The sequence below is a fragment of the Antechinus flavipes genome, chromosome 2 (assembly GCF_016432865.1).
Source record: "Antechinus flavipes isolate AdamAnt ecotype Samford, QLD, Australia chromosome 2, AdamAnt_v2, whole genome shotgun sequence".
In the NCBI taxonomy this organism is placed as follows: domain Eukaryota; kingdom Metazoa; phylum Chordata; class Mammalia; order Dasyuromorphia; family Dasyuridae; genus Antechinus; species Antechinus flavipes.
In genome coordinates, this window is record NC_067399.1 from 296,629,018 (window position 1) to 296,653,112 (window position 24,095).

The window sequence follows — 24,095 nt, forward strand, 5'->3', positions numbered from 1 at the left end:
CCGGACGGGCTGGCGTGACTTCATCTCTGGGGGTTTGGCCCTGCGTGGGAGGGCGCTTCGGTGGGCGGAGGGCAAAACCGAATGTGGGACAGCCCCGTGGCGGGGCGCAGTCGCCGATCCCGGTGGCCGGGCATATGACGCCGGCTGCTTCCTCTGCCCCGGAGCGAGCTTGTGTATGATGTGTGTCGGTGGGAGGCAGAGCCCCACGCCCGCCCGCGGCCGCCTGATGCCGGAGGACGCCTCGCCGGACCGGTCCCAGGCACCCTGAGCCCGCCGCCACCGCCGCGAGCCTCTCAGGTGCGTCTCCTTTCTCTTCCCAGCGTGCTCAGCGCTCCGAGCCCGGGCTGGGGGAAGCCGGCGGGGAGGGGGCGAGCCGCGGGGTCGTGTCTTGGGGAGAGCTCTCGGGCCGCGTCCGGGAGAGGAGACACAAGTTTGCTTTAAAGTGTGTCTTCCCCAGGCGCGCGCTAGCACACACACCCTCCAACAATACACCCGTCGGGGGAGCTAGAAGTGGGAAAAGGGGGAACACACCTCCACATGGACGGGAGCTAGAGATGGGGAAAAGGCACGCGCGCGCACACGCACACGGACACCCACACCCGTCGGGGGAGCTAGAAGTGGGAAAAGGGGGGAACACACACCTAGAACACAGCTAGCACGCACGCACACTCGGCGTGGGGATCGGGAAAAGACACACGCACGCGCGTGCACACCGACTCGGAGCTAGAGATGGGGAAAAGGCACGCGTCTTCTCCCCCCCAGGACCTAGATCTGAGTAAAGGGTCCTGGAGAAGGGGTTCTTGGCAAACAAGAGCATTCTTGCGTAGTCACAACAGGAGAGGAATCTGAAATTCGGAGAGAAAAAGGAAGACGGAGGCCCGGGGTCCGAACTGAGCAGCCCCCTCCTTTCCCCACTCTGGGCTGAATCCAGCAGGAAGCCCTTTCCCCTTCTCCCGGCAGATGTGTTGAATGGCTCCGCGGCAAAGCCGCCGGGCAGCTCAGCCGTGGTTGTCACTCTTTCCCTCCTCGTGAGCTGGTGACTGCTTTCCTCTCGGGTGTTTGGGGCAATCACATTTTCCTCTCAGGAGGCCCCCTGGCTTTGGCTTTCCGTTTAGAGGGAACTTTGGGATTGTTATGAACAGAAGTGGAGTTTGGCTGCGAGTGGCGGAGAGGCCATGGGGATGGAGCAGGAGGGGTGAGGACGACACCCGCTGCCTTCTAAGCCTGGATGGTCAGAGTATAGCGAGAAATGGGGCCATCCGAGTCTTTTCAAAGATTCAGGAGATTTCTCCTGCACGGGGAGAATTGTCTCCAGGCTTCCTTCAAAGGGTTAGTTTGGATTCAGTCTGGGGGGCCTTTATTCCCAGAACTACCTTCTGTTGAAACTACTTGGAAGGTGGAGAGTGCAAGGATTGTATGGACAATTCAGAAACAGATCATTTAACAATGTCATTTTAACTCAATTTCAACCCCCTATTTTCATTCTACTGGTTTTTTCCCCTTTTTGTGTCCCTCTGGCTTTACAGAATGCCTGACACTTAACAAGCACTTAATAAATGCTTGTTGACAGACTGATCCTCCATTCAGTCACCTTCCTTAAGCACAGCTCTATGTCACTCTCCTCCCCTTCCTGTCACCTTATTCCCTCCAGGATCAAATATGTCCTGTCATAGACATAGATCCTCACCCCATTAAAATGGAAGCTCGAGAATGGGAAGTAGGAACCTTTTCCCAACCCTTAACACAGTGCTTAGAGTGTTTAACTACATGTTTGTTAACTTTATTCATTCTACCAAGCCTTAATAATTTTTGAAGGATCTTCCAACCTGTGAGGAGGACAAGACAGGGATTATCATCCTTATCTTACCGATAAAAAAATAAAATCTCTGAGAGAGGTCATTATTTGATTAAGGTCACGTAGTTAATAAGTGGCAAACCCTGGGATAATATTTAGGGCTTCCAATTTCTTTCACTTAAAGTTCTACATGTTAGTACTGTAAGGGATAAATTTATGTTTTACAGATGAGGAAACTGAGGCTCATAGCGATTAATGATTTGCTTAGAATCAAATGAATTCCAAATCTTCCTAAATCTGGTGCATTGTCCACCAGGCCATGATAGCTCTCCTTTAGATTTAGCCTTCTTAACAAGATGCCTTATTGAAGACAAAAGAAAAAACCTGCTTTCACTATAATTTGGAAGAAATCTGCCCCCCTAGATAGGCTGTGATCAGCCCAGAACTTTTTTGGTGGGGAAATGGGAAGAGGAATCAGACTCCTTAGAGCTGGAAACTCATCAGTTGGATCCAGGGAAATTAGCCACCTCTGGTTTAGCTCAATGAGCTTTCCCTGTTCTCTACATTTCCCCAGGGCAGGATTGTATGTCTGAGACCAGCTCTCCAGTGGTTGAGAGTAATTGCTATTACATTTTATCAGGTTATTAGATGATTAGAAAGCTTTAGGGGAAGAGAGAGGCTGGCACTTTAATGATGGGAAGGTGGATGGCAAAGGATGGTGGAAAGGAACCCAACAGTTGACCATAGAGTTGGGCCGAATGAGAGGGCAGAGAGGTCCCACTGGAGTTTAGAACCTAGAAACTCGAGGGTCTGAGGCTTTCTTCTATGGATTCCCTGGGGACTGTTTGCAATAGCTTTCTGAATTTTTAGCACAATCAAAAACCTCCCTTCTTCTACCCCTTACCAGACCCACATCTGCACCTGTCCGGTTCACACTTCTCCCACATTTGTATTGATTGGCATTGGGAAGTTGGGTTGGTTGTTTCTCTGTTCCCTCTCAGGCAGTGGATTCCCCAAGGACACAGACTGTCTAGACAATGTTATTAATGCATTCATTCAACCAACCCTTATTGGGCAAGTTCAATTTAATAGCGTTCTGGTGGAGAGGACTGGCAAAACAATGGGATTTGACCTCAGAGGATCTGAACTTAAATCCCATTTCTGCCACTTATGACAAGGTCCCTCAGTTTTCTCATTTGTAAAATGAGAGAGTGGGCTTCATGAATGGAGATAATCAATTTATAAACATTTATCAATCAACTTCTACTCACCAGGTCCTGTGCTAGGCATTGGGGATAAAGATAAACTGAAAACAGAAAAAATACCTGCCTTTGATGAGAAGTTCCTGAATGGTGGGTGTATTGGGCAGAGAGAAACTGAAAAATTGATCAAATTGATCCCTGGGACAGTTGGGGAGAAGGCACTGAGAGAGATCAGTTTAGCTCTGTGGTTCCACTCTGGGGAGGTCATCCAGTTAGAAATCCAAGCCATATCAATCCCCTGAGACCTCCCCTCTGTAGGGGTCATGGGCAGTCTCACCTTGCTGTGTCCTGTCAAAACTCTCAGGCATGTCCCTGTAAAATCTACATATGGCCTGTGCCATGCTATTGCCCTCCGTTGGTCAGTCCATCCCCCCCACTCTTCCCAGTAGTGTCTTTCCTCCATCATGCTTCATGGTGTTTTCCTTTGACTTCTCTTCCTTATAGCTAGTTAATGCTTTTAGGATGCTGAGTCCCATTCAGGATTGTCCTGCCATTTAAGGGTGTGCCCCAGCCTCATGGGGTGTTTCCTTTCTCCACGAGGGAACTTACATTTCCATCATTATTAAAACCCCAAAGCATATTCTATGCTCTCCTACTCTATTTCATATTTGCCATTTCTGGTGTCTGTTGTATCTTATCTTTTTGAATGTTCCCTAAATAAACCTGCCTTTTGCCAAAGAGAATTGGCCATTGTGAATTCTTCACAAGACCGGACCCCAACATTTGGTGCCTGCCAAAATCTGGTGTCTACATCAGCCACATAATTTGGGAGTTTCTATATATATGCCAAAATAATACAGAGTGATGGGGAAGGGCAGGTAATAAAGGAGTAGATTCCTGATGTGGAGGATGGAGGATGGCCTGTTCAAAAACGTCAGAGTGGAAGGTGAGTTGTGTTTTGAGGAATAGCAAGTAGGATAGTTTGCTTGGAAAGTAATATATGTGAAGGAGAGTAATGAAAAGGAAGATCTTCTCTCCTTGCTTCCTTCTTTCTTTCTTTCTCTCCTTCCTTCCCTCCTTCTTCCCTCCTTCCTTCATCCTTCCTTCCTTCCCTCTTTCCTTCCTTCCTTCCCTCTTTCCTTCCCTTCATTCCTTCCCTATCTCCTTTCTTACTCCCTCTCTATCTCACTTTCTTCCTCCCTCCTTTCTTCCCTTCTTTCCTACCTTTTCTTCCTCTCTCCTTTCTTCTTCTTTTCCTTCTTTTCCTCCTTTCCTTCCTCCTTTCTTTTTTCTTCCCTTCCTTCTTCCTTTCACTGTTTTCTCCTTCCTTTCTCCATTCCTTCTTCCCTCCCTCTGCTCCTTCCTTCCTCCCTTCTCTTGTTCCTCCTCTTTCTTCTTCCTCTCCTTTTGTTCCTTACTTTCTTCTTCTTTCCTTCATACCACCCTCTTCATTTTTCATTTCATTTTATTTTTTTCTTCTGAGCTTGAGCCTCCTCTTTCTTTTTTTAATAACAGCTTTTTATTTTCAAAATACATGCAAAGATAGTTTTCACAATTTTGGAACTGTGTTCTCCAAGTTTTTCTCCCTCTTTTACCCTTATCCCTGTCTCCTAGAAAGCAAGTAATACAGTATAGGTTAAACACGCACAATTCTTCTAACCATATTTCCACATTTATCATGCTGCACAAGAAAAATCAGATTTTTTAAAATGAGGGGGAAAAGCAGCAAAAAACAACAACAAAAAGTAAAAATATTACATTATGATCCACATTCAGTCCCCATGATCTTCTCTCTGGGTGCAGATGGCTCTCTCCAAAACAAGTCTATTGTAACTGGCCTGAAGGAACTCATTGTTGAAAAGAGCCACGTCCATCACAGCTGACAATCACATAATCTTCTTGTTGCTGTGTACAATGTTCTCCTAGTTCTGCTCAGTTCACTTTGCATCAGTTCCTGCAAGTTTGAGCCTCCTCTTTCACTCAAGCTAGAGGGTCTCAGTCTTTTCCCAGTCTCTTTCCATTGCTAATCAGCAAAGGAGCATTGTTCTACAATCATTCTAACTGGAGAGAACACATGTACAATACACTTACAGAGTAGGTACAAGGTAACCTCAAAAGGGAAGGCACTAGCAATAGGGAGAACCAGAAAATGCCTCCTGCAGAAGGTGGGGCTTGACTGGACTTAAAAAAAATACTTTTTGTTTAAAATTTTTTATTCTGAACTCAAAAAGAAAAAAAATTTCTATACCCACAGCAGAACCAAACAAAAAGATTCTTTATGAAATCCTGAATCTCCATTTCATACTGATTGATTTTTAAAGTATTTAAGTTCTAAATGTTATTTTCAAAACTATGCTGCTTATCTGTGCTTCCTTTTGAACTTCCTTCTGTTTTCTTTCATAACATATTTCAACGGCCTTCTTTTTTTCTTGGTATCATTATTGCTATTCCCCCCCTCAGCAATCCAAATTAAAACTGAAAGAAAGAAAAACAATCCCTGAAGCAAACAAACTATAGTCAAACAAAATGAATTTATATAATGATCGTGTCCAAAATTAAGTATCTCATCCTGTATCTTGTGTCTATCACCTCTTTGTCAAGAATAGCATATAATCTTTCAGGTAGCATTTAATCATAGATTTTCTAGGGACATGGTTGAACATTGAACAGAGTTCTTAAGCCTCCCGTAATTGTTTTCTTTCCCTTTTAAAAATAAGTGAGTTTTTATTGATGTATTTTTCAAAATAACACCCTAATTTAACCTGTCCTCTCACAGAGAGTCATCCATATAACAGATAGATTTTTGAAGACAAAAAAGGGGAAAGAATAAGAGAAATAAATATGTAGTGAAGTATACAACATATGTAGACTTTTCGCCTTTGCAGTGAGCTGAGTAGAATACTTTTCTCATATTTTTTCTTTTGGTCCATGTTCTTCCTTTGAACCATGCTTGTTTTTCTATTTACCTTTTATTTTTATTTCTTGGAGATGTGTGTTGTTCTTTCCATTTACATGGTTGTAATCATTGCATATACTATGTTCTTGGCTCTGCTTACTTTATTATGCATCAATTTATATAGATGTTTTCACACTTCTGTAATTCTTCATTACCAGTCAATGACCATCTACTTTATTTCTAATTCTTTGCTATCACAATAAGTGTTGCTACAATATTTTGTTGGATGTAGGGGACTTTCTTCTTAAGAACGATGCCCTTAAGGTTAGGGTCAAAAGTAAGGACATTCAGTCATTTTAGTTGCACAATTAAAAATAACTTTCCCAAATGATTGCACATGTTCATGTGAGCTCTACCAAAATTATACCATCCTCCCCCAACTCCTCCAATATTGACACTTCTCATTTGTTGTCATATCATTTTCAGGGTGTAAAACTTTGGGGCTGTTTTGATTTGCATTTCTCTTGTTTTTAGTGATTTGAGCATTCTTTTATATAATTGTTAATGATTTACAATTTTTCTTTTGAGAATTGTTCTTATGCTTTGATCATTCAACTATTGAGAAGTGGCTTTTCACCATACATATCTATTGCTGTAGCTATATTATTTATATCTATAGATACCTACATTTACATCCACATATACATGTATTTATGTATGTGTATGCATACATATATACACATTTACATGTACACAAATATGTTAACTGTTTTCACAGTTTAAATTCCAAACCTAATCAGAGAAATTTGCTACAAAGATATTTCCCCGTCAGTCAATCCTTTCCCTTCTTAACCTAGGCTCATTAATTTTGTTTGTGCACAGGCTTTTCAACTTTATATAATCAAAGTTAGCTATTATCTTTTATAATTGTTTCTGACTTTTATATGATTAAGAATCTTTCTCCTACCCATAACTTTTCTTCTAATTTTTAAATATTATGTTCTTTAATATTAAGATCGTATATCCATCAAGAAGGTATTATGGAGTATGATGAAAGATGTTGGTCCAAGCCCAATATCTCTGGGACTTGTTTCCAATTTTCCCAGCAGTTGATGATTAACTACCAAGTTCTTTCTCAAGTAATTTGTGTTTCACAGCTTATCAAGCATAAATATTGAATTATACTGCTTCTGCTTTTTTGAGATCTAGTCTGTTCAATTGATCTTTCTCTCTGTTTTTTAACTAATACTACTACTAATAATACTAATATGGTTTTGATGACTAGTGCTTGACTATACAGTTTGAGGTCAGGAAGTGCTATTTTGTCCTTCCATTTTTGTTTTTACCCATTTTCATACCTTCTTTTAATATTATAAACAATTTCTTTTTCCACATGAATTTTGTTATTTTATTGAGTTTGATAAAGTATCCCTTTGATAATTTGATAAAAAAATGTAGATTAATTCAAAGTTGATTTTCTTTCCAATGTTATTGACCCGGTATAACTTGTCTGAGTCTTAAAGCAAACCAGGAATTCTTCTGAGAGGGATGAGGAAGGAGAGAAGCACATCATTGTAAAGGCATTTCCAGAAAAAAAAAAAAAAAAAAAAAAAAACACGATGTTCTGCATACTGCACTGTGCAAGGCACTATGGGGACACAGATACGGTAGCCAAGTGTGTCCCAAGCAAAAAGCCCACCACCATTCTTCCAGTGACCCCGATGATCTCAGTTTCAGCTTTGATTCCCCACATATCCAATTAGTTGCCATATTTTGTCATTTTAATCTTCCTAGCATTTCCTTTCTTCCTCCTTACATGTCTATCATCCTGAATCAGCTCCCTCCAACCTCTGACCTGGACAATTAAAATAACCACTTAATTAATTAGTCTCTCTGCTTCAAATCTCTCCACTCCCACTTTAATCTATTTCCTCCAGGATGGAGAGTGGGTATGGATACTGTCATGACTGAAATGACCATACTGATTGATTCATGGTTCCAGATTCATTCATTTCTTGGAAGAAATTGCTGGACCACATATAAAACAGGACGGTGTAGTGACAAGGATTGGAAATTAGGTTTTGCTTTCAAGTTTGGGTCATCTGTATGACCTTGAGCAAGTGACTTGACTTTTTTTTAGGGGCTAGCTTCTAAGCGCAGTTAATTTATGCATAGTGTCAAGTGAAAATATCACAGCGAAACTTGTTTTTATCCGGCTCCTCAGAAACTCATTGTTGAATAAGGAAGTGATTTTCTTGCCTTCCCTCCCCTCCCTGAAGGTCGTGGTGGGATGTTACAGACTCTGAGATTCTGTGAAGAAAAAAGTAACCGGAAACTGACTGAGGACCATGTGTGCTTGGGCAGGACGGGTGGGCTCCTGCAGGGGGTAAGGAGGGCCCTAAAGCAGCTCTCCTGGAACCATGATTGAGACCGACCTCCTCTCTTTACAGAGGTGAGAGAATTATAAGTATGACCAGTTGGTCAATTAACATTTATTAAGCACCTGCTCTGTGCCGGGCACTAAGCTGAGCTCTGAGGATATGAATAAGAAAAAAAAGGAAACAGTCTCTGCCCTCAAAGAATTTAAAATTGGGGCAGCTAGTGGTGCAGGGGATAGAGCACAGGCCTTGGAAACAAGAGGGCCTGAGTTCAAATGCGGCCTCAGACACTTAACATTTCTTAGCTGTGTGACCCTGGACAAGTCACTTAACCCTATCTGCCTCTCAAAAAACAAAAAATTAAATAACAAAAAAAAATTTAAATTTCCTGACTTCTGAAGCACCAAGAGCCACAGTATCCAAACTTTGGGCAGCTAGCTGTTTCAGTGCCAGAAGTCAGGAAATCTGACCTCAGACACTTAGCAGCTGTGTAGTCCCTCGGCTAGTCACTGAGTTTGGCTCAGTTTTCTCATCTGTGAGTGGAGGTAGAAAAGGAAATGGCCAACTCCTCCAGGTCTTTGCTGAGCAAACCCCAAAGGTGGCCACAAAGAATCAGAGGCCCCTGAAGTGTCAGAGGCCACCCAAGCTACAGTGAGCCCAGAAGTCTGCAGAAGACCGCACTGGGTCCTCATTTTCACTGGCCAAAGCTCCTGGAGATGGGCTGTTCTAAGGGAGTTGAGCAGAAAGAGAGCATGAAGTCGTCATGTTGAATTAGAAACGGCTTATGTCCTGCTTGGCTAGGTTCTAGACACCAGCTCCCTCCTGCTTTGTGCACACGGGAGGCAGTTCTCCCACCTGCTCCAGGCCAGGGTCCTGAGCCTTTTTTTGGACCACTCTGTAGCCTAGTTAAGTCTAAGACCCCTTCTCAGAATAATACTTTTAAATGTATATGAAAGAACATCACATCAAAATGTGAAGAAAATATAAAAATTCTTGGACCCTAAGTTAAGAATACTTGTACCCAAGTCTTTTTTGGAGGATAACAAATACTCAGTGTCACTGGCCAGACCATTCCTTGTCCCCAGGTAAGAAACATGGGGAATTCTCTGTTGGTCCCACTGCTGTCCCCCTGGCATTTCTGGCAATAAGTCAGATCTAGTGTCCACTGTATTAGACATGCCCTCGGAGAAAGGGGGGTTAAAATGCTTCAAGTACGCAGCCCCTAATTGATCCTGCTGTCACGGATTCTGGGAATATCCACATGAATACCTGTGCTAGTCTTTCTGGGCAATTCTCTCTATTTCTCTCTCTCTCTCTCTCTCTCTCTCTCTCTCTCTCTCTCTCTCTCTCTCTCTCTCTCTCTCTCTCTCTCTGTGTGTGTGTGTGTGTGTGTGTGTGTGTGTGTGTGTCTGGCTTTTTCTCTCTCTTTGTCTCTGGCTCTGGCTCTCTGTCTCTGGCTTTCTGGCTGTGTGTGTGTGTGTGTGTGTGTGTGTGTGTGTGTGTGTGTGTGTCTTTCTCTGTCTCTCTTTCTGTCTCTCTCCGTTTCTCTAATTCTTCCCCCACTTCACCTCTCTTTCCATATTTCTCTGCCTATCTTTTTTTTGTGTGTGTGTATCTCTCTCCTTTCTCCCTAATCTCCTTTCCATCCTACTGTGTTTCTATCTTTCTTTACTCTCTCTTTCTCTTCCCCTCCCCCATTTCCATTTCTCTCTGTTTCTGTCTCTCTCTTTTCTCTCTTCCCTCACCTCTCTGCCTCTGTCTCTTTCCATCTGTCTCTGTGTCTGATCATTCTCTCCAGCTGAAAGAAAGAACTCAGAGAGGAAGGATATAAAGACTGCAGGGGCTCATTGTGTGGGAGAACCCTTTCAACTTAATTTGTATTGTCCCTGTCCTTCACCTAGCAGCTGCAAAATTATGACAGCCAATTTAGAAAATGCTGTAGCTGCTTCAGGCCTCTTTAAATAGCATGGGGTTAATTATGCCTCTCCTGTTATTTCAGAACCAAAATCTACAATAATTCCGCCAAGCTGGGCTGTAGATGAACTTCAGAGTTTCTTAAGTAAATATATGTTCTTTGGAGCCAGGAAATGTTGTCATCCAGGAGTGAAGTAGCTCTTGTTTTCAAGTATCTTGCCAGTGATAATCTTTGCATTTAGACAGCAAATGTTATGTTTGTTAAATCATTTGGGAGAATTGTTTAAAAATGCTTAGAAGACCCATACAATAAGCATCATACACAAATGATAATAATAATTAATAGTTATATAGTGACTATTATGTGCTGGGTACTATGTTTAGTGCTTTACAGTTATCTCATTTGATCTTTACAACAACCCTGGGAGGTAACTGTTATTATCCCCAATTTACAGTTGAGAAAACTGAGGCAAGCAGAGGTTAAAAAAAAAAAAGTCTTGCTCAGAGTCACATAACTAGTAAATTATCTGAAGCTGAATTTGAACACAGATCTTAACTCCAGGCCCAAGTCTCTACTATCCCACCAAACTATTCTTGGGACCAGATTCACCTACTCTTAGAATATGGGATCCTTGGAAAAGCTGCCTGAGGTAAAAGAGACTGTCTTGATTCACATATATGTGTAGTACTATAGTCTTTTGATGCAGTTGCTTCTCCTAGTCAATCAAATAACACAATCTAATAACTAATGTTCAGAGCATAGGTATTTAATGAAATAGCATAGCCCCAAAAATATAAAAAAAAATAAAAAGCAAAACCATTCTTGCACAAACCTGAGGCACCTCCAACAATTACAAATGCCATCCGTGGAAAGACCGGACATGTACAGACCTCAAAATAGGGACACACCCAGAGAGACACAGTCATACTTCTAAATATGAAGAGGCATTTATATATGGAACATTTGTGGAGGAGTAACTCGTGCCCCTGCCCTGCATGCCCTAATGATTTCTGCGCTTGGTTAGGCCCCCCTTGGGCAAGTTCAGTATTTCTGTAGTCCTCTCTGCTTCTGTTGGGTGTGAACGCACTTAAGTGTGTTTGCACTTACTTACAGTCTTATCTCTATCCTGGGCTTCTCTAGTCTTTCCAGGGCTTTTCTGAAATGCTCCTGAATGCTGACTTCTGCCTTTTGCCTCCTGCACCTACCTCAGTTTCAGTCTCATAGAGTGGGGTGACTCGAAAGTTATTCCCTGATAAAGGCAGACTGAAGTTCTTTAGCACAACTTATGAGCTGCCACACTTAGCAAAAGCCAGACCAGGTTATTCGGCCTAAGATCTTTTCCTTTAGCTCCAAGGTCTGTGGCTGAGATTTCTGCTACTTGTCTGACTTAAAGTTAGAAGTTCCCTCGATCCTCTCTAATTTGCCATGTTAATGAATTTAAGCTAGGAGAAAAGAAAGACAGGAAAAATTAGCCCAAGTATTCTAACTTTATTGCAATATGCCATCTACTAAATTTTATAGAAGGGGTTCTATTTTTTTTTAAAGTTTTTTTTCTCAATTACATATAAAAACAATCTTTTAAATGTTTTTTTTTTAATTTTGAGTTCAAAATTCTCTTCCTTCCTTCCTCTTTCTCTTCCTCCCTTCTTGAAAAGGCTAGCAATTTGATATAGGTTATATACATGTGCAAGCATGCAAAACATTTCCATATTAGCCATGTTACAAAACAAAACATAGACAAGAAAAAGAACAAGAAAAATAAAGAAAATTTTTAAAGTTTGCTTCAACCTGCATTTAGATTTCTCTGGAGGCTGATAGCATTTTTCATCATAAATGAAGAATGGGGTTCATATGGATAGATTTTATATGGATATGGATTTTATATGAATATGAATAGATTTTAATCTGTCTAATATGTTTGAATTTGTGGGGTTCAGTGAACTTGGAAGAAGAAAAATATGTAGTTTCTAATCTCTAACTGAAACCTAGCATTTCCTTTAATTATTTTAAAATTTTGTTCTGAAAAGCGGTCCATATATTTTACTACAGTGCCAAAAGAAGTCCTTGAAAGAACAACATGAATAATGTCTGCTGACAGAGCATTTTGACCAGTAGAATATAACTTTCAGTCTCCTTGTGAGATTAATGAAATTAATTTCTCCCTAAAGATTCCAGAGGAGAACTTTTGCTAAGTCATTCTGGGCTTCTAACAGCTCTGAGCCTTCCAGTCCAGGCCTAATTAACAAAGTAGCACCCCAGAACCAGAGGAGACCTTACAGGGGTCCTCAAACTTTTTAAATAGGGGGCCAGTTCACTGTCCCTCAGACTGTTGGAGAGCCGGACTATAGTAAAAACAAAAACTTTGTTTTGTGGGCCTTTAAATAAAGAAACTTCATAGCCCTGGGTGAGGGGGATAAACGTCCTCAGCTGCTGCATCTGGCCCACAGGCTGTAGTTTGAGGACCCCTGCTAGACCATTTCAAAGATGAAAAAAACTGACTCTGAGAGAAGTAATTTGTTCACAACCACCTAGCTGCAGCAAAGCTAGGACCAATACCCTGCTCTCCGGATGTATTTTTCACACTTTATAATTATCATCATTATCATCTCACATTTACATTTTGTTGCTGATCATTTGTTTCAATCTTGTCTATCCCTTCGACCCCTTTTGAGGTTTTCTTGGTAAAGATTCTAGAGTGGTTTTCCATTTCCTTCTCTAGTGGATCAAGGCAAACAGAAATTAACTGACTCACTAGAAATTAACTGAAAAGCTGATGAGTGTCTGAGGCAGGAATAAATTCAGGTTTTCCTGACTCTCAGTTCAGCAATCAGGTTGGAAGTTACAGAGCAAGATTCAAATCCAGACCTTTTGACTTCCAGATCTAATGCAAAGCTGCTTAAACTGTAAGTTGTGATTCCATGTGGGGTTGTGTAACTGAATGTAACAATTGCAAAATTATAATTTATTGTCAGTAAATGTTTGATTTGCATATCTGCTTTGTATACTTATATGCCCAGTGCCACTTTCTTAGGTGAATTTCTTGGGTGAAAAGGGGTCCCCAGTGCAGAAGTGTAAGAAGCTCTGTCTGATGTTCCTTCTGCTACCCCACTCAGCCTCTCTTAACTGCAGAGCCAGTGATGCATGCCATGAATCTGTTACTCTCAGCATTATTGTATTTAATTACCATTTATTATGTGTCCTAACCAATACCACAATGAAGAAAGATAGTAACTCATCCTCAAGGTTGCTGAGTGCTGCCCACGCCCAGGGGCTGGTTACATTTCTCAGGCTGTAGCTGGACCAGCCTCATGCCAGAAAGACTGAATTTGATGGGCTCTGTTACCTGGGATGACGTGTGAACCTCCCAAAGAGGACATGCCAAAAAAAGTATTTCAAATATCTTGATTTTCTTCAGTTGGCACTCAGATGTAATGGGTTTGCTGACTCCATGTCCCTATTTTGTTTGGTCATTTTTATTCCTGTCAGATTCTTCATGACTCCATTTGGGGTTTTCTTGGAAAAGATACTGGAATGGTTTTCCATTTCCTTCTCCAGCTCATTTTACAGATAAGAAAACTGACAGAAACTGGGTTAAGTGACTTACTCAGGATCATGAGGCAGGATTTGAACTCAGGATGATGAGTATTTCTGACTCCAGGGGCAATTGTGAGAACTGGCTTCAAATTTTGATGTGCACACTTTTTATTTATGGGATCTTGGGCAAGACACATAATCTCCCTAGGAAGTGAATCGAGCCTGGAATGAAGACAACTTCAAATTAAAATCCTTAAATCCAGCTCCACACTCTTACTAGCTGTGTGATCCTGAACAGATTATTTAACCTCTGCCTCAGTTTCCTCAACTGTAAAATGGACATAATCCTGAGGACCGAATGAAATCGTGCTTAGCACAGTGCCTGGAACACAGTAGGCACTTAATAAATGCTTGTTTCCTTCCTTTCTATAATTATATCTATATCTATATCTATATCTATATCTATATCTATATCTATCTATACACACATACATTATATATAATTATAGACATATATATCTAATTCTATATATGTATAATCATACAGATAATATATACAATTCTACATATATATATATATATATATATATATATATATATATATATATATATATATGAGGCTTAGACTTGCTAACTGCTGTGGTCCTTCCAACTCTGAATCTGAGATGATACATTTCTGGTCCAGATGAAAGAATCCCTAATTACAGCTCTGCCCAAATTGCTTTATTTCTGTGTTGTGCAGTGCAGAGAACACTAGGCTAGTTACTAGGTGGCCCGGTATCTAGCTGTGTGAACTCAGCAAAGCTGCTCCCCTTTCTGCCTCTCCATTCCCTCTTCCTTGAAATGAGAGAGCTTGACTCATTCATCTCTAAGGCCCCTTGTAGTTCTTGCATTTTATGGTTCTCTAAGCATGTTCCATCAAGGCCTTCGTCACTGACGGTGGCCCCCAGCCCTTTCTATTCGGTCCTAAATCCTCTCCTGAGCTATAATTCCATATCACCAACTGCTTTGGGGAGAGTTCAAACTGTGTTCCATGGCCATCTCCCTGATAGACTCAGAGTGAATGTAAATAGCAGTCATTTGTTTGGGCCAGAAACCCTGAGGGTCTTTCCCTTCCCACAGTGATTGATGATTGAGTTATACATTCATTTATTTTTGATTAGGTGAAAGAGACCATTCTTTGCTTCAGTTTCTACTGAGCCTTAATCCCTGAATAGTCAGTCAGACTGAGATGGGGAAGATTTAGTTTACAAAGGCCATAGTTTCCCTCTGCATCCAAGGCCACCTCCAGTCATCCTGATCTATGTCTGGTTCCTGGACCCAGATGGCTCCAGAGGGAAAAGTGAGGCAGGTGACCTTGCCCAGCCCTCCCTCACTGAAATCCAATTCAGTTGCATGTTATCATGCTCCAGAACAGAACCTTATTTTTTATCCGTATATATGCCTTTTCTAAGCTTCTCTATTTTTATTTTTTTTCCAGGCAGTATCAGCATCCTTCTAGTCCCCTAGACTTGTAAACCCTCAGAATGTCTTTGATTCCTCACTCTCACCCCCACATATACTGCTAGTTACCAAATCTTGTCATGTTTCCCATCATCTATTGTGAACACTAGCTCTCTCCATTCACGTAGCTTCAGCATGATTTTAGCCTCTATTGTCTGTTGTTACCCAATTTCTTAAACTGTGGTTCACAACCCTATATGGGGTCTTGTAACTAAAGATGTATGGGTTGCAAAATTATGATTTATTATCAGTAAATGTCTGATTTGCAGACTTATTTCATACACATATATACCTAGGTTATGTAAAAATTTCTTGGGTGAAAAGGGGTCTGAATGGAAAAACTTTAAGAAGTCTTGGACTAAATGATTGCAATAGCAATTTATTTCCCTCTCTTAATTCCCTTCATACTACAATCTGTGCAACCAGTGATATTCCTAAAGCACAGTCTAATCATGTAATACTGTCTCAGGGTGTTTAACAGTAGTCTCTCTGGACCAAAGTCCAACACACTTTTAAGCTTAATCTATATTAATATTTTCTCCATCACTTTCTACAGTCTTGTAGAGAAGCTTTCATCTGTCACATTTGCTGATTTCTGAGGTGTTAAATGCTCACACTGAAAATCTAATTCTTTGCTCCAGCACACTACTCTAGTGCCAATGACTCTGTTTCCTTGAGGATCATATAAATTCTTTTACTAGGCATTTAAAGTTTTTCAGCCACTGGGAAGCCTCCTGGGTTGAGGGTAACTGACAGGCCTCAAACCTCTTTGTTGGTGAGTTAGTGAGTCTACTCCAAGCAAGTGAAGAGTTCCCCTGGGAGAATAGACAAATGAGAAGAGTGTACAAGGGCCACAAAGGTGGCTGAAGCAGGTGCTGTGGAGCACTTAGAGATTGGTCCGACATGGATGATACCAAGTGGAGTTTGAAAATTGACAGCTGATGGGATAACTGGAAATTAGTATGGCAGAAATTAGGCAAGGACCCACACTTAACACCACATACCAAGATAAGATCAAAATGGGTCCATGACCTAGGCATAAAGAACGAGATCATAAATAAATTAGAGGAACATAGGATAGTTTATCTCTCAGACTTGAGGAGGAGAAAGAAATTTGTGACCAAAGATGAACTAGAGACCATTACCAATCACAAAATAGAAAATTTTGATTATATCAAATTAAAAAGCCTTTGTACAAACAGAACGAATGCAAACCAGATTAGTAAGGAAGCAACAAACTGGGAAAACATCTTTACAATTAAAGGTTCTGATAAAGGCCTCATTTCCAAAATATATAGAGAACTGACTCAAATTTATAAAAAATCAAGCCATTCTCCAATTGATAAATGGTCAAAGGATATGAACAGACAATTTTCAGATGAAGAAATTGAAACTATTACCACTCACATGAAAGAGTGTTCCAAATTACTATTGATCAGAGAAATGCAAATTAAGACAACTCTGAGATATCACTACACACCTGTCAGATTGGCTAAGATGACAGGAAAAAATAATGATGAATGTTGGAGGGGATGCGGGAAAACAGGGACACTGATGCATTGTTGGTGGAGTTGTGAACGAATCCAACCATTCTGGAGAGCAATCTGGAATTATGCCCAAAAAGTTAGCAAACTGTGCATACCCTTTGATCCAGCAGTGTTTCTATTGGGGTTATACCCCAAAGAGATACTAAAAAAGGGAAAGGGACCTGTATGTGCCAAAATGTTTGTAGCAGCCCTGTTTGTAGTGGCTAGAAACTGGAAAATGAATGGATGCCCATCAATTGGAGAATGGCTGGGTAAATTGTGGTATATGAATGTTATGGAATATTATTGCTCTGTAAGGAATGACCAGCAGGATGAATACAGAGAGGCTTGGAGAGACCTACATGGACTGATGCTAAGTGAGATGAGCAGAACCAGGAGATCATTATACACTTCGACAACGATATTGTATGAGGATGTATTCTGATGGAAGTGGATTTCTCTGACAAAGAGACTTAACTGAGTTTCATTGGATAAAGGATGGACAGAAACAGCTACACCCAAAGAAGGAACACTGGGAAATGAATGTGAACTATTTGATTTTTGATTTTCTTCCTGAGTTATTTTTACCTTCTGAATCCAATTCTCCCTGTGCAGCGGGAGAACTGTTCGGTTCTGCAAATATGTATTGTATCTAGGATATACTGCAACATATTTAACATATATAGGACTGCTTGCCTTCTTGGGGGGGGGGGAGGAGGGAGGGAGGGGAAAAAACAAAACACAAGTGATTGCAAGGGATAATGTTGTGTAAAAATTATCCTGGCATGGCTTCTGTCAATACAAAGTTATTATTAAATAAAATTAAATTTAAAAAAAAAAGAAAATAAAATATACAGAAATTAAAAAAAAAAAAGAAAAGAAAATTGACAGCTGAACAAAGCCAAGGAAGCCAGAAGGTGGAAGAAGGTTTGGAGAGCATTCCAAGCATGTGAGAGAGTCACTGAAAATGCATGGCAATGGTAATACAGGCTACTTTGTCTATGCTCTTAAAAACTCAAAGAAAGAAGAAAAGGACAAAAATGTTCATAGGTACTCTTTTCATGGTGACATAAAATAGGAAACTGAGGGAGTTTCTATCAGTTGGAGAAGGACTGAAGAAATTGTGGTATATGATTGTGCTATATGTGGTATATATTATGCTATAATAATGATAAAGGGTATGGTTTCAGAAAAACCTGGGAAGATCTGTATGAACTGATGCAGAATAAAGTGAGCAGAATAGAAATTATAATTAACAGCAATATTTTAAAGATAATCAACTTTGACCTAGTAACTGATCAACACAATGACCAACCATAATTCTAAAGAGATCATGATGAAACATTCAGTCTTCTTTCTTCTTATCTAAAGATAGTGAGCTGATGGATTCAAAGTGAAAAATGAACAGTATTTTCTTTTTCTTTTTTTTTTTCTTTTTGGATTTAACTAATGGAGGAATTTGCTTTGCTTGTCTATATATATATTTGTAATAAGAGGTTGTTTTTTTCTTGACTTTTCAATGGGTGGAGGAGGAAAAGAGAAGGAGGGAGACAATTTGGAACTGAAAATAAAATTGAATTTCCAAAACAAAAAGAAAATTGTTGTGTATGAGGAACAGCAAGGGAGGTCAATGTCACTGGATCATAAAGTGTTTGGAGAAAAGTAAAGTGTGAGCAGATTGGGAAGGTAGGTGGGGCCAGATTGTAAAGAATTTTAAAAGCCAAACAATTTTATATTTCAATCTAGAGGTAATTAAGAGCTTCTATAGTTTGATTATTGTGGCAACATCATCAGATCCTCACTTTAGGAAGATCACTTTGTTAACCGAATAAAAAATGGACTAGTGTAGGAGAGACCTCAGGAAAAGTTTGAGAGATATAATTTCTGGATAATTTAGCCATTTTATTAATAATGCCAACCTTTTACTAGAAGGATGGTCATTTGGCGGTCTCCCTCTTAGACCAAAAACAAGCATGACAATGGGCCATAATTTATATGCCCTTTTGAAAGTAAGCAACTTCTGGAATAAGAATCAACTCTTGTTAGGTTAGACTTTACAAAGCAAAGTGGATTTATTCCAACAGAGGCTGAGAGTGAAGTTTCTACAGAGAGTATCTCTATACCCTGACATCCCTAACCTTGGGTAATATAGACAAAAGCCCCTTCTCTACCCAGGATTGACTGAAAGGAATCAACCTTTGACTAGAGGTTCCTTGTAAGGCTGGGGGGGAGTGGCTGTACCTTCAGAGACTGAAGATACAGAAAAAGGGAAAGGGTGAATCTCCTCATTGGTTATTAATAATCATTTCTCTTCTATGAAGGGATGAGAGTCTACACCAGAGTGAAAGTTGTGTCCCAGGAAACAAAGGGGCAAATATGAGAAGTTCTGCAAAAGTAGAATCGATCAGAGTTGGCAACAAATTAGATATGGGGGGTGGGTGTGGGAGAGGGAGAGTGAGCAGTCAAGGATAATATCTGATTATAGCCTGAGTGACTAAGATATTAGTACCCTCAACAATAAATAATAGGGTAGTTAGGAAGAGGAGAAGTTATAAGAGAAAAGACAATTATTTCAGTTTTGGACATATCAAGATATCCATAGGCAGTTGGAAATTCAAGGCTGGAGGATAGGAGAGAAGAGAAGGCTGGACAAATAGTTATGAGAATTATCTACCTGGAGATAATTTTTGAATCTGTAGGAACTAATGTACTGAAGAAAAATAATATAAAGAGAGAAAAGGGTGCAGTATAGTGTCTTGGGGAAGTTAGCAGGTGTGACCTAAATGAAGATCCAGGAAGAGACTAAGATAGAGCAGTCATGGGGTAGCTAAGTGGTACAGTGGATAGAGAACCAGGCCTGGAGTCAGGAGAATCTGAATTCAAATTTAGCCTCAGACTCTTACTAGGTATGTGACCCTGTGTAAGTCATTTAGTCCTCTTTTTTTTTTTTTAAAAGGAGGAAGAATCATAGAAGTCAAACAGGTAGAAGAATGATAGCAATATCACAGAAACTTAGAGAATTTTAAGAAGATGAGAAAGTATCAAAAGTGTCAGTGAGGTTTAAAAAAGGGTTAAGCTTTTTAACATGTAAAGGACTGCTTGCCATCTGGGGGAGGGGGTGGGGAAGGAAGGGAGGGAGGGGAAAAATCGGAACAGAAGTGAGTGCAAGGGATAATGTAAAAAATTACCCTGGCATGGGTTCTGTCAATAAAAAATTATTTAAGAAAAAAAAATAAAAAAGGGTTAAAGTTGAGAAAAGACCATTGGAATTGGCAGTTAAAAGATCATTGCTAATTTTGGGGAGAGTGGTTTCAGTCAAATGATGAAGTTAAAAGCCAGACTAGGAGAGTGAAAAGGAAGGAAGCAGAGGCAATGATTGTAGACAGTCTTCTCAAACAATTTAGCCATGAAAGGGAGGAGACATATAGGGCAATATCTTATAGAGAGGATTGGGTCAACTAAGAGTCTTTTAGGATAGGGGAGCTCTTCCTCCCCCTAACCCTCTGAAAACTTTGCTCCATATTTTACATAGGATTATAAAGAAAACTGATGATGTTAAAATAAAGATAGAATTTTTTCCTTTCATTAGAATCAGACCTCACAAAGATGAGATCATGAATCCATTGACATACAGAGATATTTAAGGTACTTTCCTAATCTAAGGCTGATGTCAGAGAGCAATCTCTGAGTACCCTTCCAGAGAAACATGTGTCAGGTTTCATTCAATGTAGTATCCCTAATAGTATTAGATTTATGTATTTTTCTAGGAGGGAAAAAGCAAAGGTGGATGGTACCTTTGGGAGCTTTCTTTTCTTTTCTTTCTTTCTTTCTTTCTTTTTTTGCATTGCAGTTTTGAATTAAAATTATCTTACATGTGGATTTCTCTTATTTTGGATCTGTGAGTAGTATTAGTTTGCATAGCTGCATTATATTTTTAAAAAGTTTATTGGTATCTATTTTATATTAGTTTTTATTTTCAAGTATGTCTATCTCCTTCTCCTCCAGCAAACCATTCTTCAAAAAAAAAAAGATCAAAAAGGATAATGAAAAAAGTGGTTTAGCCAAAATACCAACACATTAGCCAAGTTTGACAATATGTTAGGTGGTCCAAACCCAAAGAGATCTTTCACCTCTGCAAAGAAAGTGATTTTTAAAAAATTGATCTCTTTTTAGGGACCAGATTTGGTCATTAAAATGACAGTTTACTATTTCCTTTTTTGTTCTTTTATCCATTTATGTCATAAGACTTATTGTGTATATTATATCTTGTTTCTCTCTATTTCACATGGTTGGTTTTTTTTCCCCTATCAGTTATCTTATAATACCAGAATATTCTATTGCATTCCCAGACCATAATTAGTTTACCCATTCTTCCAATAGATGGGCTTCTATTTGATTTCTACTCCTCTATTAACATAAAGGGTTTTAAGTTCATATTTTTATAACAAAGGTTCTTAACATTTTCCGGTAAGATAGACCCCTTTAGCAACTTGGTGGATTTTGTGGATCCTTCTCAGAATGGTGTTTTTTTTTTAATTTTATTACAGCTTTTTATTTACAAGTTATATGCATGAGTAATTTTTCAGCATTGACATTTGCAAATCCTTTTATTCCAATTTTTCCCCTCCTTCCCCCCGCCCCCATCCCCAGATGGCAGGCTGACCAATACATGTTAAACAGTTAAAGTATAAATTAAATACAATATAAGCATACATGTCCAAACCGTTATTTTGCTGTATAAAAAGAATTGGACTTTGAAATAGTGTGCAATTAGCCTGTGAAGGAAATCAAAAATGTAGGTGGACAAAAATAGAGAGATTGGGAATTCTATGTAGTAGTTTATACTCATCTCCCAGAGTTCTCTCGCTGGGTGTAGCTGGTTCAGTTCATTACTGCTCTATTGGAACTGATTTGGTTCATCTCATTGTTGAAGAGGGGCCACGTCCATCAGAATTGGTCATCATATAATCTTGTTGTTGCCCTGTCACAATGATCTCCTGGTTCTGCTCACTTCACTTAACATCAGTTCATGTAAGTCTTTCCAGGCCTTTCTGAAATCATCCTGCTGGTCATTTCTTACTGAACAATAATATTCCATAATATTCATATACCACAATTTATATTCTCCAATTGATGGGCATCACTCAGTTTCCAGTTTCTGGCCACTATGAAGAGGGCTGCCACAAACATAGAATGGTGTTTTTAAATGCATAAAATAAAATGCACAGGATTATAGAGGAAACCAATGATATTGAAATACTATTATTAAGATGTTTTTGACAAGAAGCTCAAGAACCCCCAGGTTAAGAACTCCTATTTTAAATGGGAGCAGAATGAGGAAGATGCACAAGTTTTCTTGACTCTATGGATTGAGCAGGATCATGAAGCCTTTCATTCAGGATCTAACAATGGCTACCTCGGTGGAACAAGCAGAGGACTTGGACTTTAGAAAACCTAAATCTAAATTCTTTTTTAAAAAATATATTTATTGATATCTTTTGTTTTTATATCACTTAGATTTCCCCTGTATCCCTCTTGCTATTTCATAAAGAGCCAGCTTTTATAACAAAGAATTCAGATTCTTCTTCTCAACAGCTGTGTGATCCCGACAACCCGCTTGACCCCTCTGGGCCGGTGAAACGAGCAGGCTTGGATTAGACGCTCTCCCTCGTGCCCTTCAGTCCTCCGGCGCTGATCCTCTTCTCTGCCCCTCCGTTTCCCATCTGCCTCTCAGAGCTGTTTGGAGGAGGCGATTTGTAAAGCTGAGGGGCCCGATGCAGATGCGGTCTTGTTAGTTAAGCAGCGGGACTGGGACTGGGGAACACGGTGATTTCCCGTGGATGGTATGTACCGGCACTGTGCCGTTTTGCTTCCCCTCCTCTGCGCGCGGTGAGCCTCCTTAGCATGTAGCCCTGGTCCGGCATCTCTCCCCGTTTTACAGTTGATGGGCTTTTCTTGGCGGAGCCGCTTTAGGTCTGGGTTTTCCGCTGCTCATTCATCATGGAGGGACGCACAGCTGGACGGAAAGCGCGGGGCGATTTTTAGTCTCGGGACGAGCGCAGGGAGGAGTTGCCGCCTCTTTCCTCAGTGGGGGCCGGCAGGTGGTTGGTTACCGGGGTAACGGGCCACGCCGCCAGCAGCCCGGAGGCGCCCACGGGATTGGGTCTCAGGTCTGGGAATGGCCAGCGTCATGCGGTGGGATTTGAAAAGCAGAGGACTGCGTGTGTGGATGTGTGCGTGTGCGGCCCCGAGGTGCGGGGGGCCGGCTCTCCGCCTGGGCGGCAGCTGTCGGAGCGAAGGCAGCCGGAGCGGGCAGGATGCCTGGAGCTGGCGGCCGGGACTGGAGCCCTCCGCTCGGGAAACCTCAAGGTGTGTGTCGGGGGCCCCTACTTAACGCAGCTCGGGGAGGGGACCCAAGGGCCGTTTGGGGAAGCTCTCCTTTGGGTTCCTTTTGGGGGTTCCAACTGGTTTCTTCCGGGGAGCGAGGATCTTGTGGAGTGCTGTCCACTCACTGGGTACCGATAGCCATTGCTACTCAGTGACCTTGGTGACTAACCTTGTGTAACTCAGTTTACCTCTTTTGTAAAATAGGGATGATGCTGGCCCTGCCACCCTCCAGGGACAGGGAGAGGGCCAGTTGGGATGACACACGAGAGGGTGTTGGAAGAGTTAAAAGTGTAAAGCCCTTTTATCTTCCCAGTTCCTAAAGGCGATTTCATGAATTCTCTGAGGGGAAGGGGGAAAACTGAGTCACCAAAACCAATCTTCTTCGCATCTGACTTATACTCCCTAAAGCAGAATCTGGGCTATTCAGGGAGCCTTTTATTTCTTTTTAAAAATATTAATGTCTTTTAGAATCGAAAGTAGCCTTGTTTTGAGTGTATGACAGGCTGAAGGGAGGCTTAGAGGGAAATTCTCCAGCAGAATGAGTGTTGGAGAGCACTTACTCAACACCATGAGTAATGTCTGTGTGTGTGCATGTGTGCCCACAAAGGAAGAGGATTTATGAGTAAGCCATTGTTTAGGTTACGTTGGGCGTTTGGTATTTCTGTACTTATATCTCTGACTTGCCACATTACAAAGGAGGGAGGTGGGTTCAATTCAAGGAACTCTTATTAAGCAACTACTGCATGCCAAAAGCCTGCAGGAGCCATGAGCTCGAGAAATTGTATTTTGCCACAAAAAATTCTGAGACGTAACAGTGCAAGTTCTATAGGAGTTTAAAGAGGAAGGAGTTGACTTTTAGTTGAGGGGTTGGTGGGAAAGGAGGGAGGGGGAAAAAAGAAGGGAAGGCCTCATTAAGGAAGTAATCACTAAACTGTCACAGAGGCAGCCAGGTAGAGTTA

The 24,095-nt window shown here is 40.8% G+C and overlaps 1 protein-coding gene across 2 annotated transcripts in view; it reads left to right on the forward strand.

Moving 5' to 3' along the window:
* Positions 1-24,095, forward strand: part of GPR68 (G protein-coupled receptor 68) — a 46,584-nt gene continuing 22,489 nt past the window's right edge. The window contains exon 1 of one of the 2 annotated variants that reach the window (XM_051977409.1): positions 1-297. The gene's annotated coding sequence lies outside the window, so the exon portion shown is untranslated. Of the gene's footprint in view, positions 298-21,411; positions 23,119-24,095 lie in introns of those variants that run through there. The other variant, XM_051977408.1, reaches the window with a different exon arrangement.